At 36.7% G+C, this 14,011-nt stretch overlaps 1 long non-coding RNA gene across 2 annotated transcripts in view; it reads left to right on the top strand.

Moving 5' to 3' along the window:
* Nucleotides 1-14,011, top strand: part of LOC118522812 (uncharacterized) — a 127,766-nt gene that overhangs the window by 46,485 nt on the left and 67,270 nt on the right. Inside the window, exon 2 of one of the 2 annotated variants that reach the window (XR_013445750.1) lies at nucleotides 6,946-7,047. The exons of the other annotated variant lie outside the window; for it this stretch is intronic. This is a non-coding gene — a long non-coding RNA (uncharacterized LOC118522812). The remainder of the gene's footprint in view (nucleotides 1-6,945; nucleotides 7,048-14,011) is intronic. 2 annotated transcript variants of the gene reach the window in all.

The following is a 14,011-nucleotide window of genomic DNA, read 5'->3' as shown; positions in this document are numbered from 1 at the left end:
TTCATGACAAGGTCCTACTTTCCCTGGCTGCTACCAGCCAATGACTCAGCATCACGAGGAGGTACTAAAGACAGTCCATTTTGGCCTAATGCCAGACACATCTAGTGGACAACCTTTGTTTAGGGACTCCTCTTCAGCTTAACGAAGACTTTCTTAGAACTGTGCTGCAATCTGAGATTCTACTTCCACACTTCTTCCTCTCCATTCTCCTTTCACAACCTGAAGGATGTTTCCACCTCCCCTGTTCTCTCCCCCTTTATCCTTCACAGATGTTCCCCACAATATTGTATATGTAATCCCATCTTGGTGTCTGCTTTTCAGAGAACCCAAACTAGCACTGTTAAGATGTCTTTCATTATATATGAAGTGATATACCATTAATCAAGATAAAACGGGTTCCTAAAGCAACCACTAACAAAATAAAACAAAGACATAGCTGAAAAGCCAATAGGGGAGGTAAAATGAAATATAAAAAATTCTCAATCAATCCAAGAGAAGGCAAATGAAAGAAAAACAAAGGAACCAAGAAAGAAGGAATATATAATAAGTAGCAAGACGCTAAAATTAAACCCAACCATACAATTAAATGTTAAAAGGTAGAAATTGTTAGATGGAATAAAAAGGAAAGATCCACTTGTATGTTGTTTATGAGAGATACATTTTAAATATAAAGTCATTAAAAAAGTTGAAACAAAGGGATGGAAGAATAATACCATGCAAAAACTAACTGTAAGAAAGCTGATATTGTTTTATTAATATCAAACAAAATAAACTTCAAGTCAAAAAGCAATAACAAGAATAAAAAGGAGACATTTCATAATAATAGAACAGTCAGTTCATTAAGAAGGCAGGATTTTTTTTTTTTAAAGATTTTATTTATTTGACAGAGAGAGACACAGCAAGAGAGGGAACACAAGCAGGGGGAGTGGGATAGGGAGAAGCAGGCTTCTCGCGGAGCAGGGAGCCCGATGTGGGGCTCGATCCCAGGACCCTGGGATCATGACCTGAGCTGAAGGCAGATGCTTAACGACTGAGCCACCCAGGTGCCCCAAGAAAGTAGGATTAAGAACGAAACAAATCCATAATTATAAGTTTTTGAGTCACAGTATCACTTGGCATCAGGGAAATACAAATCAAAACCACAATGAGATACTACCTCACACCAGTCAGAATAGCTAAAATTAACAAGTCAGTAAACAACGAATGTTGGCCAGGATGTGGAGAAAGGGGAACCCTCGGGCACCTGGGTGGCTCAGTAAGTTAAGCATCTGCCTTTGGCTCAGTTCATGATCCCAGGGTCCTGGGATGGGGTGTCCCGCATCAGACTCCCTGCTCAGCGGGGAGTCTGCTTCTCCCTCTCCCTCTGCCCCCCACCCCCCGCTTGTGCACATGAGCTCTCTCTCTCTCTCTCTCACCAATAAATAAATAAAACCTTAAAAAAAGAAAGAAAGAAAGGGGAACCGTCTTACAATGTTGGTGGGAATGCAAACTGGTACAGTCACCCTGGAAAACAGTATGGGGAGGTTCCTCAAAAAGTTAAAAATAGAGCTACCCTATGACACATCTTCTGATAAACTTATTCCTCAGTATTTTGTTTTGTAATGCTGTTGTAAGTGTAAACTTTTATATTTCATTTGCCAATTTTATTCCTAGTATATAGAAATACAACTGATTTTTAGGTACTGACTTTGTATCCGGTGTTCTTGCTAAATTCACTTAATTAGTTTTAATAGTTTTAGGTAGATTCCTTTGGAATCAGATTGTGTATACAACTACATCTTCTGTGAAAAAAAGACAGTTTTACTTCTCCTTTACAATCCTTTTTTTTAAGTCTTTCCTTTTGCCCTGGCTAAGATCTCCAGTACAGTGTTGAATACAAGTAGTGAGAACAGATACCCTTGCCTTGTGATGGTAGGGGGAATGCGTTCAGTATTTTACTTATGTTGTATGACGTTAGCTACAGTTATTTTATAGATAGCTTTTCATCAGGGTGAGGAAGTTTTCTTTTATGCCTGGTTTGTTGAGAATTTCTACTTTTGTCATGAATGGATGTTGAAATTTGGTCAAATGCTTTTTCTGTATCTCTTGAGCTAATCATAATTTTTCTCCTGTTTCTGTTAATGTGCTTTTATTGATTTCCTAATACAAAGCCAATCTTGCCTTTCTGAAATAATGCCCCACTTGGTCTTGATGTATTATCATCTTTATATATTATTTGATTCAATTTGCTAATACTGCTAAGGATTTTTGCATCTAGGCTTAGGAAAGATATTGGTCTGTAATTTATCTTTTCAATGTCCTTGTCAGCTTTTGATATCAGGGTTATGCTGACCTCATAAAATTGGTTAGGAAGTACTCCCCTTTTCCTCTCTATTCTAAAAGTTTGTATAGCACTGATATTATGTCCTACTCAGAAATGTTGGACAGAACTCACCAGTGCAACCATGTAGACTGGAGTTTTCTTTATGTGAAAGTTTTAATTATAAATTGAATTTCTTTAATAGATATGTGGCTATCAGATTTTGTTTTTCTTGTGCTGGTTTTGCTAAGCTGTATCTTTCAATAAATGTCTAGTTTATCTTAATTACCAAATTTATTGCCATTAAAATTTGTTCATAATATTTTATTATCCCTTCAATGTCTACCGGAGCTGTAGTGAATGTCCTCTTTCATTATTGATACTGTTAATTTGTATTTTCTCTTTTTCACTATCTTCTTGCTCTGGATTCATCAATTTCATTAGTCTTTTTCAATGAAACAACTTCTGGTTTTGTTGATTTTGCTAGTGGTTTGCAGGCTTATTGTTTTACTGATTTCCATGCTTTATGTTTTTATATTCTACTTATTTTGGTTTAATTTGCTCTTTTCCTAGCTTTTTTTTTTTTTTAAAGATTTTATTTATTTATTTGAGAGAGAGAGAATGAGAGACAGAGAGCACGAGAGGGAAGAAGGTCAGAGGGAGAAGCAGACCCCCTGCCGAGCAGGGAGCCCGATGTGGGACTCGATCCCAGGACTCCAGGATGATGACCTGAGCCGAAGGCAGTCGCTTAACCAACTGAGCCACCCAAGCGCCCTTTTCCTAGCTTTTTAAGTAAAAGTTTAGATTACTGATTTTATACCTCTCCTGTTGTCTACTTTAAGTATTTGATTCTATAAATTTCTAAGGATTTCTATGGCTGCATCCCACAAATTTTGACATGTTTTGCTCTCATTTCCATTCAGTTCAAAATATCAAGTTTTAACTCCAGTACAGTTAACATACAGTATTATTAGTTTCAGGTGTACAATATAGTGATCCAACAATTCTACATATTACTCAGTGCTCATCACGTTAAGTGTACTCTTTAATTCCAATCACCTATTTTGCCCATCTCCCTACCCATCTACCCTCTGGTGACCATCAGTTTGTTCTCTATAGGTAAGAGCATATTTCTTGGTTTGTCTTTTTTCCTTTGCTCATACCTTTTGTTTCTTAAATTCCATATGAGTGAAATCATATGGTATTTGTCTTTCTCTGATTCACTTATTTTGCTTAGCATTTTACTCTCTAGCTCCATCCATGTCATTGCAAATGGCAAAATTTCATTATTTCTGTGGCTGAATAATATTCCGTTGTATAAATATATCACATCTTCTTTATCCATCTACTGATGGACACTTGGGCTGCTACAATAATTTGGCTATTGTAAATAATGCTGTGATAAACATAGGGATATATGCATCCCTTTGAATTAGTGTTTTTGTATTCTTAGGGTAAATACCCAGTAGTGCCATCACTGGATCGTAAGGTTGTTCTATTTTAAACTTTTTGAGGAACCTCCATACTCTTTTCCACAATGGCTGCATCAGTTTGCATTCCCACCAACAGGGCAAGAGGGTTCCTTTTTCTCCACATCCTTGCCAACACCTGTTGTTTCTTGTGTTGTTGATTTTGGCCGTTCTGACATGTGTGAGGTGATCATTGATTGTAGTTTCGATTTTGCATTTTCCTGATGATGAGTGATGTTGAGCATCTTTTCATGTGTCTGTTGGCCATCTGGAGGTCTTCTTTGGAGAAATGTCTGTTCATGTCTTCTGCTTATTTTTAATTGGATTATTTGGGTTTGGGGTGTTGAGTTTTATAAGTTCTTTGTATATTTTGGATACTCACCCTTTATCAGAGATGTCATTTGCAAATATCTTCTCACATTCTATAGGTTGCCTTTTAGTTTTGTTGATTGTTTCCTTTGCTGTGCAGAAACCTGTTATTTTGATGTAGTCCCAGTAGTTTTTTACTTTTGTTTTTCTTGACTCAGGAGACATATCTAGAAAAATGTTGAGGCAGTTAATGTCAGAGACATTACTGCTTGTGTTCTCTTCTAGGATTTCTATGGTTTCAGGTCTCATATTTAGGTCTTTAATCCATTTTGAGTTTATTTTTGTATATGGTATAAGAAAGCAGTCCAGTTTCATTCTTTTGCAGGTAGCTTTCCCAACACCGTTTGTTCCCATTGGATACTTTTTCCTGCTTTGTCAAAGATTAATTGACCATATAGTTGTGGGTTCATTTCTGGGTTTTCTATTCTGTTTTATTGATATATGTGTCTATTTTTGTGCCAGTACCATGCTGTTTTGATTACTACAGCTTTGTAATATAACTTGAAGTCTGGCATTGTGATACCTCCAGTTTTGTTTTTCAAGATTGCTTTGGCTATTTGGCGTCTTTTGGGTTCCATACAAATTTTAGGATTGTTCTTTCTACTTCTGTGAAAAATGCTGCTGGTATTTTGATACGGATTGCATTAAATATGTAGATTGCTTTGGGTAGTATGGACATTTTTTCTTTTTTTTAATTTTAATTTTTTTATTATGTTCAGTTACCCAGTGCTCATCCCAACACGTTCCCTCCTTAAGACCCATCACCCAGTCACCCCACCCCCCCCCACCTCCCTTCTGTAACCCTCAGTTTGTTTCGCGGAGTCCAGAGTCTCTCATGGTTTGTCTCCCTCTCTGATTTCTTCCTATTTAGTTTTCCCTCCCTTCCCCTGTGGTCCTCTGCTCTATTCCTTATTTTATGTTCCACATAAAAGTGAAACCATATGATAAATGTCTTTCTCCACTTGACTTATTTCACTTAGCATAATCCCCTCCAGGATGGAACTGGAGGGGAGTAGGGACATTTCAATAATATTTGTTCTTCCAACCCATGAGCGTGGAATGACTTTCCCTTTGTGTCTTCAATTTCTATCATCAGTGTTTTATATTTTTCAGAGTACAGGTCTTTCATCTCTGGTTAAGTTTTTCCCAGATATTTTATTGTTTGGGTACAATTAAAAATGGGATTGTTTTCTTAATTTTACTTCCTGCTGCTTCATTATTAGTGTATAGTAATGCAACAGATTTCTGTAGATTGATTTTGTATCCTACAAATTTACTGAATTCATATATCAGTTCTAGTAGTTTTTTGGTGGTGTCTTTGGGTTTTCTATATACAGTATCATGTCATCTGCAAATAGTGAAATTGTACTTCATCCTTACCATTTTCAATGCCTTTTATTCCTTTTTGTTGTCTCATTGCTGAGGCAGGACTTCCAGTACTATGTTGAATAAAAGTAAACATCCTTGTCATGTTCCTGACTTTAGAAGAAAAGCTCTCAATCCCATTGAGTATGATGTTAGCTGTGGGTTTCTCATATAAGACCTTTATTACGTTGAGGTACATTCCCTCTAAACCTACTTTGTTGAGGGTTTTTATCATGAATGGATGTTGTACCTTTTCATATGCTTTTTCTGCATCTGTTGAAATGATCATATGGTTTTTATCCTTTCTTACTGATATGATGTATCACATTGATTTGTAAATTTTGAACCACCCTTGCATCCTGGGAATAAATCCCACTGGATCATGGTGAATGATTTTTTTAATGTATTGTTGAACTCAGTTTGCTAGTATTTTGTGGAGAATTTTTGCATCTATGTTCATCACAAATATTGGCTTGTAGTTGTCTTTTTTTGTGGTGCCTTTTGGAAGTTTTCCTTTCTCTTTTATTTTTTGGAATAGTTTGAGAAGAATAGGTATTAATTCTTCTTTAAATATTTGGTAGAATTCATCTGTGAAGGTGTCTGGTCCTGGAATTACTTTTATTGGGAGTTTTTTGATTACTGATTTAATTTCATTGCTGCAATAAGTTTGTTCAAAAAAAAATTTTCTATTCTTGCTTCGGTTTTGGTAGGTTATATGTTTCTAGGACTTTATTCATTTTTTCTAGGTTGTCCAATTTGTTGGCATATAATTTTTCATAATATTCTCTTACAGTCCTTTGTACTTCTGTGGTGTGGGTTGTTATTTCTCCTTTTTCATTTCTGATTTTATTCAGGACTTTATTTTTTCCGAATCTGGCTAGAGGTTTATCAATTTCATTGATCTTTTAAAAGAACCTGCTCCTAGTTTCATTGATCCTTTTTTTTTTTTTTTAGTTTCTGTATCATTTATTTCTGTTCTAATCATTATTTCCTTCCTTCTTCTGGTTTTGGGTTTTCTTTGTTCTTCTTTTTCTAGTTCCTTTAGGTTTAAGGTTAGGTTGTTTATTTGAGGTTTTTCTTGCTTCTTGAGGTAGGCTTGTATGGCTATAAACTTCCCTCTTAGAACTGATTTTGCTGCATCCCAAAGATTTTGGAGCATTATGTTTTCAATTTCTTCTCTGATTTCTTTACTGACCCATTCGTTGTTCAATAGCATGTTATTTAATCTCCATGTATTGGTGCTCTTTCTAGATTTTCTCTTGTGATTTTCTTGTGATTGATTTCTAGTTACACACCTTTGTGGTAAAAAAAAAAAAAAAAAGATGCATGGTATGACTCTGATTTTCTTGAATTTGTTGTGACTTGTTTTGTGGCCTAATATGTGATATATTCTGGAGAATATTCAATGTGCACTTGAAAAGAATGTGTATTTTGCTTTTTTAGGATGGAATGTTCTGATTATATCTATTAAATCCATCTGGTCCAGTGTCATTTGAAGCCACTGTTTCCTTGTTGATTTTCTGCCTGGATGATCTGTCCATCAGTGTAAGTGGGGTGTTAAAGCCCCTACTATTCTTTGTTTTTTGAGTGTTGAGTTTGATGCTAAGTTCTTTATAGATTCTGGATACTAGCCCTTTATCTGATGTCATTTGTGAATACCTTCTCCCATTCTGCAGGTTGCCTTTTAGTTTTGTTGATTGTTTCCTTTATGAATAGACATTTCTTCAAAGAAGACATACAAATGGCTAACAGACACATGAAAAAATGCTCAACATCACTTAGTATCAGGGAAATACAAATCAAAATCACAGTGTGATATTACCTCACACTGGTGAGAACGGCTAAAATTAAAAAGTCAGGAAATGACAGGTGTTGGCGAGGATTTGGAGAAAGGGCAACCCTCTCACATTGTTGGTGGGAATGCAAGCTGGTGCAGTCACTCTGGAAAACAGTATGGAGGTTCTTCAAAAGATTAAAAATAGAACTACCCTATAACCCAACAATTGCACTACTAGATATTCAGCTAAAGGATACAAAAATAGTGATTTGAAGGGGCACCTGCACCCCAATGTTTATAGCAACAATGTCCACAATAGCCAAAATATGGAAAGAGCCCAGATGTCTGTCGACAGATGAATGGATAAAGATGTGGTTTATATATACAATGGAATATTATTCAGCCACTGAAAAGAACGAAATCTTGCCATTTGCAATGACATGGGTGGAACTAGAGGGTATTATGCTAAGCAAAATAAGTCAATCAGAGAAAGATAATTATCATATGATTTCACTCATATGTGGAATTTAAGAAACAAAACAGAGGATCATAGGGGAAGAGAGAGAAAAATAAAACAAGATGAAATCAGAGAGGGAGGCAAACCATAAGAGACTCTTAATCATAGGAAACAAACAGTATTGCTGGAGGGGAGGTGGGAGGGGGCATGGGGTAACTGGGTGATGGACATTACAGAGGGCATGTGATATAATGAGCACTGGGTGTTATATGCAACAGATGAATCACTGAACTCTACCCCTGAAACTAATAATACATTATATGTTAATTAATTTAATTTAAATAAAGTTAAATGAAAAGATGTGTAACACTCCTAAATTGAAAACTAGAAACTACAAAACATTGTGAAACAAATGAAGAAGACAAATAAATGGAGAGATACACTCTATTCATGGCTGATAAGACCCAGTATTGTTAAGATGTCTTTTTTCCCCAGTTTTTGATATTCAATTTAATCCCCCCAAACAATCTACAATTTAATGCAAGCCCTATCAAAATACTAACAGCATTTTTAAACAGAACTAAAACAAACTCCTAAAATTTATATGGAACCCCTAAAGACCCTGAATAGCCAAAGCAACCCTGCAAAAGAAGAACAAAATTGGAGCTATAAAAATCTCAGATTTCAAGTTATACTACAAAGCTGTAGCAAGCAAAACAATATGGTACTGAACAATACGGTACTGGCACAAAAACAGACACAAAGATCAATGGAACAGAGTAGAGAGTCCAGAGATAAACCCATACTTATATGGTCAATTAATTTATGACAAAGGAGGCAAGAACACACAAAAGGAAAGGGAAAAAGTCTCTTCAACAAATGGTGCTGAGAAAACTGGACAGCTACATTCTAAAGAATGAAACCGGACACTTTCTTACACTATAAAAATAAGCTCAAAATGAATTAAAGACCAAAATGTGAAACCTGAAGCCATTAAACACCCAGAAGAAAACATAGGCAGTAATCTCTTTGACATCAGCCATAGAAACATTTTTCTAGATATGTCTCCTGAGGCAAGGGAAACAAAAGCAAAATGAAACTACTGGGACTACACCAAAATAAAAAGCTTCTGCGCAGTGAAAGAAACCATCAATGAAACAAAAAGACAATCCACCAAATTTGAGAAGATATTTGCAAATGATATATCCAATAAGGGGTTAATATGCAAAATATATAAAGAACTTATATAACTCAGCACCAAAAAGCCAAACAATCCAATTAAAAATGGGCAGAAGACATGAACAGATATTTCTCCAAAGATAACATACAGATGCCAACAGACACATGAAAAGATGCTCAACATCACTTATCATCAGAGAAATGCAAATCAAAACTTCAATGAGATACCACCCCACACCTGTCAGAATAGAATCGCTAACAAGATGTCCTTTGACAGATGAATGGATAAAGATGTGGTATATATATACAGTGGAATATTACTCAGCCATCAGAAATGATGAATACTTACTGTTTACATTGATGTGGATGGAATTGGAGGATATTATGCTAAGTGAAATAAGTCAACTGGAGAAAGACAATTATCATATGGTTTCACTCATATGTGGAACATAAGAAACAGCGCAGAAGACCATAAGGGAAGGGAGGGAAAACTGGATAGGGAGAAATCAGAGAGGGAGACAAACCATGAGAGACTCTTAACTATGGGAAATAAACTGAGGGTTCCTGGAGGGGAGGGGGGTAGGAGGATGGGGTAACTGGGTGATGGGCATTAAGGAGGGCACATGATGTGATGAGCACTGGGTGTTATATGTAAATGATGAATTGTTGAACACTACATCTGAAAGTAATGATGTATTATGTGTTAGCTAATTGTATTTAAAAAACAGAATGGCTAAAATAAAAAACACAAGAAATAAGTATTGGTGAGGGCGTGGAGAAAAAGGCACCCTCATGTGCTGTTGGTAGGAATGCAAACTGGCACAGCAACTGTGGAAAACAGTATGGAGGCTCCTCAAAAATTAAAAATAGAATTACCATATGATCCAGTAATTCCACTACTGGGTATGTGCCCAAAGAATATGAAAACACTAATTTGAAAAGATATATGCACCCCTATGTCTACTGCAGCATTATTTACAATAGCCAAGATATGGAAACAACCCAAGTGTCCATCCATACGTGAATATATATACATGTATATATGTATTATAATATGTATATATAAAATGGAATGTATATAATATATAATATATACAATGCAATATATAATATATAATGGAATCTATATGATGGAATATTAGTCATAGAAAAAATGAAATCTTGCCATTTGCAACAACATGGATGGATCTAGAGAGTATAATGCTAAGTGAAATAAGTCAGAGGAAGACAGATACCATATGATTTCACTCAAATGTGGAATTTAAGAAACAAAACAAATGAACAAAGAAAAAGACTTAAATATAGAGAACAAATTGGTGGTAGGTGGGAGGATGGGTGAAATAGGTGAAGGGGTTTAAGAGTGAACTTATCCTGATGAGCACGGTGTAACGTAGATAATAGTTAAATCACTATATTGTATACCTGAAACTAATATAGCACTGTAGTTAATTATACTGGAATAAATAAATATTTTTAAAACGCAATAAGAAGAAAAAAAAAGATTCATTGTAATCCCAATTAAAATCCCAGCAGTGGTTTTTTTGTTTTTGTTTTTTGTTTTTGGTAGAAATCGTCAAGCAGATACGAAAGTTTAGATAAAAATAAAAAGGAACTAGAATAGTGAAAACAACCTTGAAAAACATAACAAAGTTGGAGAACTTAAATTCCCTACTTTCAAGAATAAATTTAAAGCTGCAGTAATTAAGACAGTTGGTAGTGACATAAGGATAGACAAATAGATCAACTGCGCAGAAGTAAGATTCCAGATATAGAGTCAGTCGGTTTTCTATAAAGACACCAGAGCAAATCAACAGGGAAAGGAAAGCTTTTTCTACAAGCAATGCTGGAATAACTATACAGCAAAAAATGAACCCCAAATACTGCTTTATACCATACACTAGACTTAGCTTGAGACCTTGAGATGAATCATACACCTGGAGGTAAAGGCTTCTTCAGCCTCTTAAAGAAAGAAGAATACCTTTGTGAGCTTAGGATAAGCAAAGATTTTTTTTTTTCCTTTTAGACAGAAGATAGCAGTAACCACAAGAAAAGAATTGGTAAATTGGACTTCTCCAACAGCAAAAACTGCTCAGCTTTCTCCCAGTCTGAGGCACTTATTTTCTGACAAATGATTTATATAACCAGAATATTTAAAGAGCTCATTAGTATTAATAACAAAAAAAAAAACCACAACCCAGTATAAAAACTGAACAAGGAGTTGACAGACACTTCACAAAAGAAGATATGCAAATGATCTGCATGCACATGAAAATATCCTTAATATTATTAGCCATGAGAGAAATGCAAATTAAAACCACAGTGAGATTCTATTTCACTTCCTAGGGTGGCTAAAATGGAAAAGATTAACACCAAATATTAGTGAGAATGTATACTGCTGACACAATCCTTTCAGAAAAATGTTTGGCTCTTTCTCACCAAGTTAATATATCTATCCTATGACCCAGAAATCTATTCCTAGGTATTTACCCTGAGAAATGAAAATATATGTCCACAAAAACGCCTCTATAAGAATATTCATAGCTGCTTGAGTCATGATTATCAAAATCTGGAAATGACTCCAACATCTACCAAGAGGAGAATAGATAAACATGGTGCATTCCAAAGTGTAATCTGCTCAGCAATAAAAGGAAATCAATTACTGAAACCTGTAAGAAAATGGATGAATCTCAAAATATTATATATATTAATATTAAAATATTAAATATTAACAACAGAAGTCAGACATCATAGAGTACAAACTGTATTATGGTATCATGGCCTCCATTTTAAAGAGAGGCAGCTGGGACTCAGAGGGGTTTAGCAGCTTCATCAAGGTTGAACTGTGGTTGGAGAGTTGGGACTTCTGACCCCAGAGCTCATTCTTACTATGCTGTACTGTGTTGTATTTCTTAATTCCTTTAACTACACACTAAACAAGAGGCATTTTCCTTAATTTTATACATAAGGAAATGGAGGCTCACAGGCATCAGACAACTTGTCCACAGTCTTCCCATGAGCTGGAAGGAGATCCCAGCCTGCTCTCTGAAGCCCACATATATCCTGAAAATGCACTGCCTGGCTATGAGCTTGACATTCCTCGTTTGCCTGCCTCCGCACTAAGGACTGTGGTTTTTCTTTTGCTCTAATCTTTAGAGGATTTTATTTATAACTCCCTCGAAATGGGCTTCCCAAAAAACCCATCGTTCCACACAGCAATGTTTAGAGCTAATTGCCTGGGCAGCCTCTTTCATCAGCCTCATCTTAGGGAGAATTTACTTGATTTACTTGCTTTCAATTTCTAAGCCTTCATTTGTTAGCTTCCTTAATCAAACAAATTAGACCTCAAGTCTTTGAAGATGGACTATCAGAGAGAATATATCATGTGTTCAGCATAAAAATTAAGCGAAATCTAAGATCAGGTGTTTAGAAAGAGATATTTTGGTCAGATTTGATCACAATAAGCCAACCTTTTTCTGGGCTTGAATTTTCCCTTTGAACTCAGATGACAAATACCTTCTTGAGCCTCCAAGACCACTTGGTTTGGCCCTGGCATTCCTACAGATGTCTGAGCCACAGGTGGTTAGACAGCAGCTAGGAAGATCTTATCTACATACAGAACCTTGGCCTATAGGGGTTAGAATTCTGATGGGGCCAAAGAAATCAGGAGACGCTATAGCGTAGTATTCCCAAAAAATGGCCCATGGAAGGCTTCATCCATAGCTTGAACTCTTCCACATAACCAGAGGAGAACTAATTTAGTTTTCCAAGTTTCTGTCCACTGGAGGTTAGCCATTGGCCTTACATCCATAAACCTGGCTTCCCACCTCTGTGAGGATATGTGTCAACCATGGAGGTATGCTGCTGAGATATCTTTTCAAGAGAACCTGCTGCAAGGAGGGTAGCTGGCAGCTATCATCCAGATGCTACAAATTTGGATCTCTAGCAGAGTTCACACTGAGGCCATGCTCTCTCTGGTTTGATACCAGCCAGACTGATCCTAGAAGGGACACTAGAGCCATGACATTCCTGTTAGACATAAGACTCATATAATGGGAAATCTTTGCTCTGGGGATCCTCATCTGCCTAGGCCTTTTCAGATCTGTTCTGCAGTCTGCGGTTCTCCCTCCTGTCTTCCTTTCTTAACTCTCTCCTTTTAAACATCACATTCTGAGGACAATTCCTACCAACTTCCACTCTACCCCAGTGAATCTCTAACACATCTAATTCCATCTTGGTGTCCACTCTTGGAGCACTCAAACTTATAGAGTTGGTATACAAAATGGGGTTTTGGATACTAGCTCACCCACCTCATAGCTAGCAAAGAGAACGCTAGCCCAACTGACATGTGGGGCATGGACAGTTCCTGGAATAAGAAAGTATACCTCAACTGCTGAAGATTTCATGGGTGGTGACCTGGAAAAATGTCCCCATGGAGAAGAATATCTTTGCCAATGAAGTGATGCAGGCATTTGAAATACATGAGGAAAACAGTAACTCCAAGGCCAGTTATTACTAAATTGTATTGACACACCAGGGAGGGATAATTAGAAACCGAGGGCCATTAACAAACAATTCAGGACTAAGTGTGAGAGCCAGACAGCCTCTCTGGACACTTACAAAGAGTCTCTTATCTCTGCAGTGGAATAATGATCACAGTTGAAGAGAAGACTCAGGATCTAATAGTTTCTTAGAGCTCTAGAGATATTTAAATGCTCAACCAAGACAGGGTTGTTATGCTAAGGTTTGGCCCTTAGCTAGGAAAACCTTGGACCATGAAAGCTTGGATGGGGGCATCTGGGTGGAGGCTCCCAAGAATCTTACTTTTCCCTGGCAGATGGTAAAGGAAGGAGTTTTAAAACTCAGTGAGGAAAGAATACTAGAATCCATATTTTATGTGAGATCAGAAGACCCACCTGAGGACTGTATTGCATTGGACAGTCCAGTGGACACAGCATTCACCAGGGCCATGAGGAATAGACTGTGAAGTTCAGTGGTGGCAGGGCCAAGCTGGGCTTACTGATAGCAATGGGAAATGGAGCCTGGAAGTAATAGAGACCAGGTGGCAGCACCTGATCAGGAGAAGCTAAGGGGCTGCA

The sequence above is a fragment of the Halichoerus grypus genome, chromosome 2 (assembly GCF_964656455.1).
Source record: "Halichoerus grypus chromosome 2, mHalGry1.hap1.1, whole genome shotgun sequence".
Taxonomy (NCBI): Eukaryota; Metazoa; Chordata; class Mammalia; order Carnivora; family Phocidae; genus Halichoerus; species Halichoerus grypus.
The sequence above is the reverse complement of the archived record's forward strand: the minus strand, read 5'-3'. Positions and strand labels throughout refer to the sequence as shown.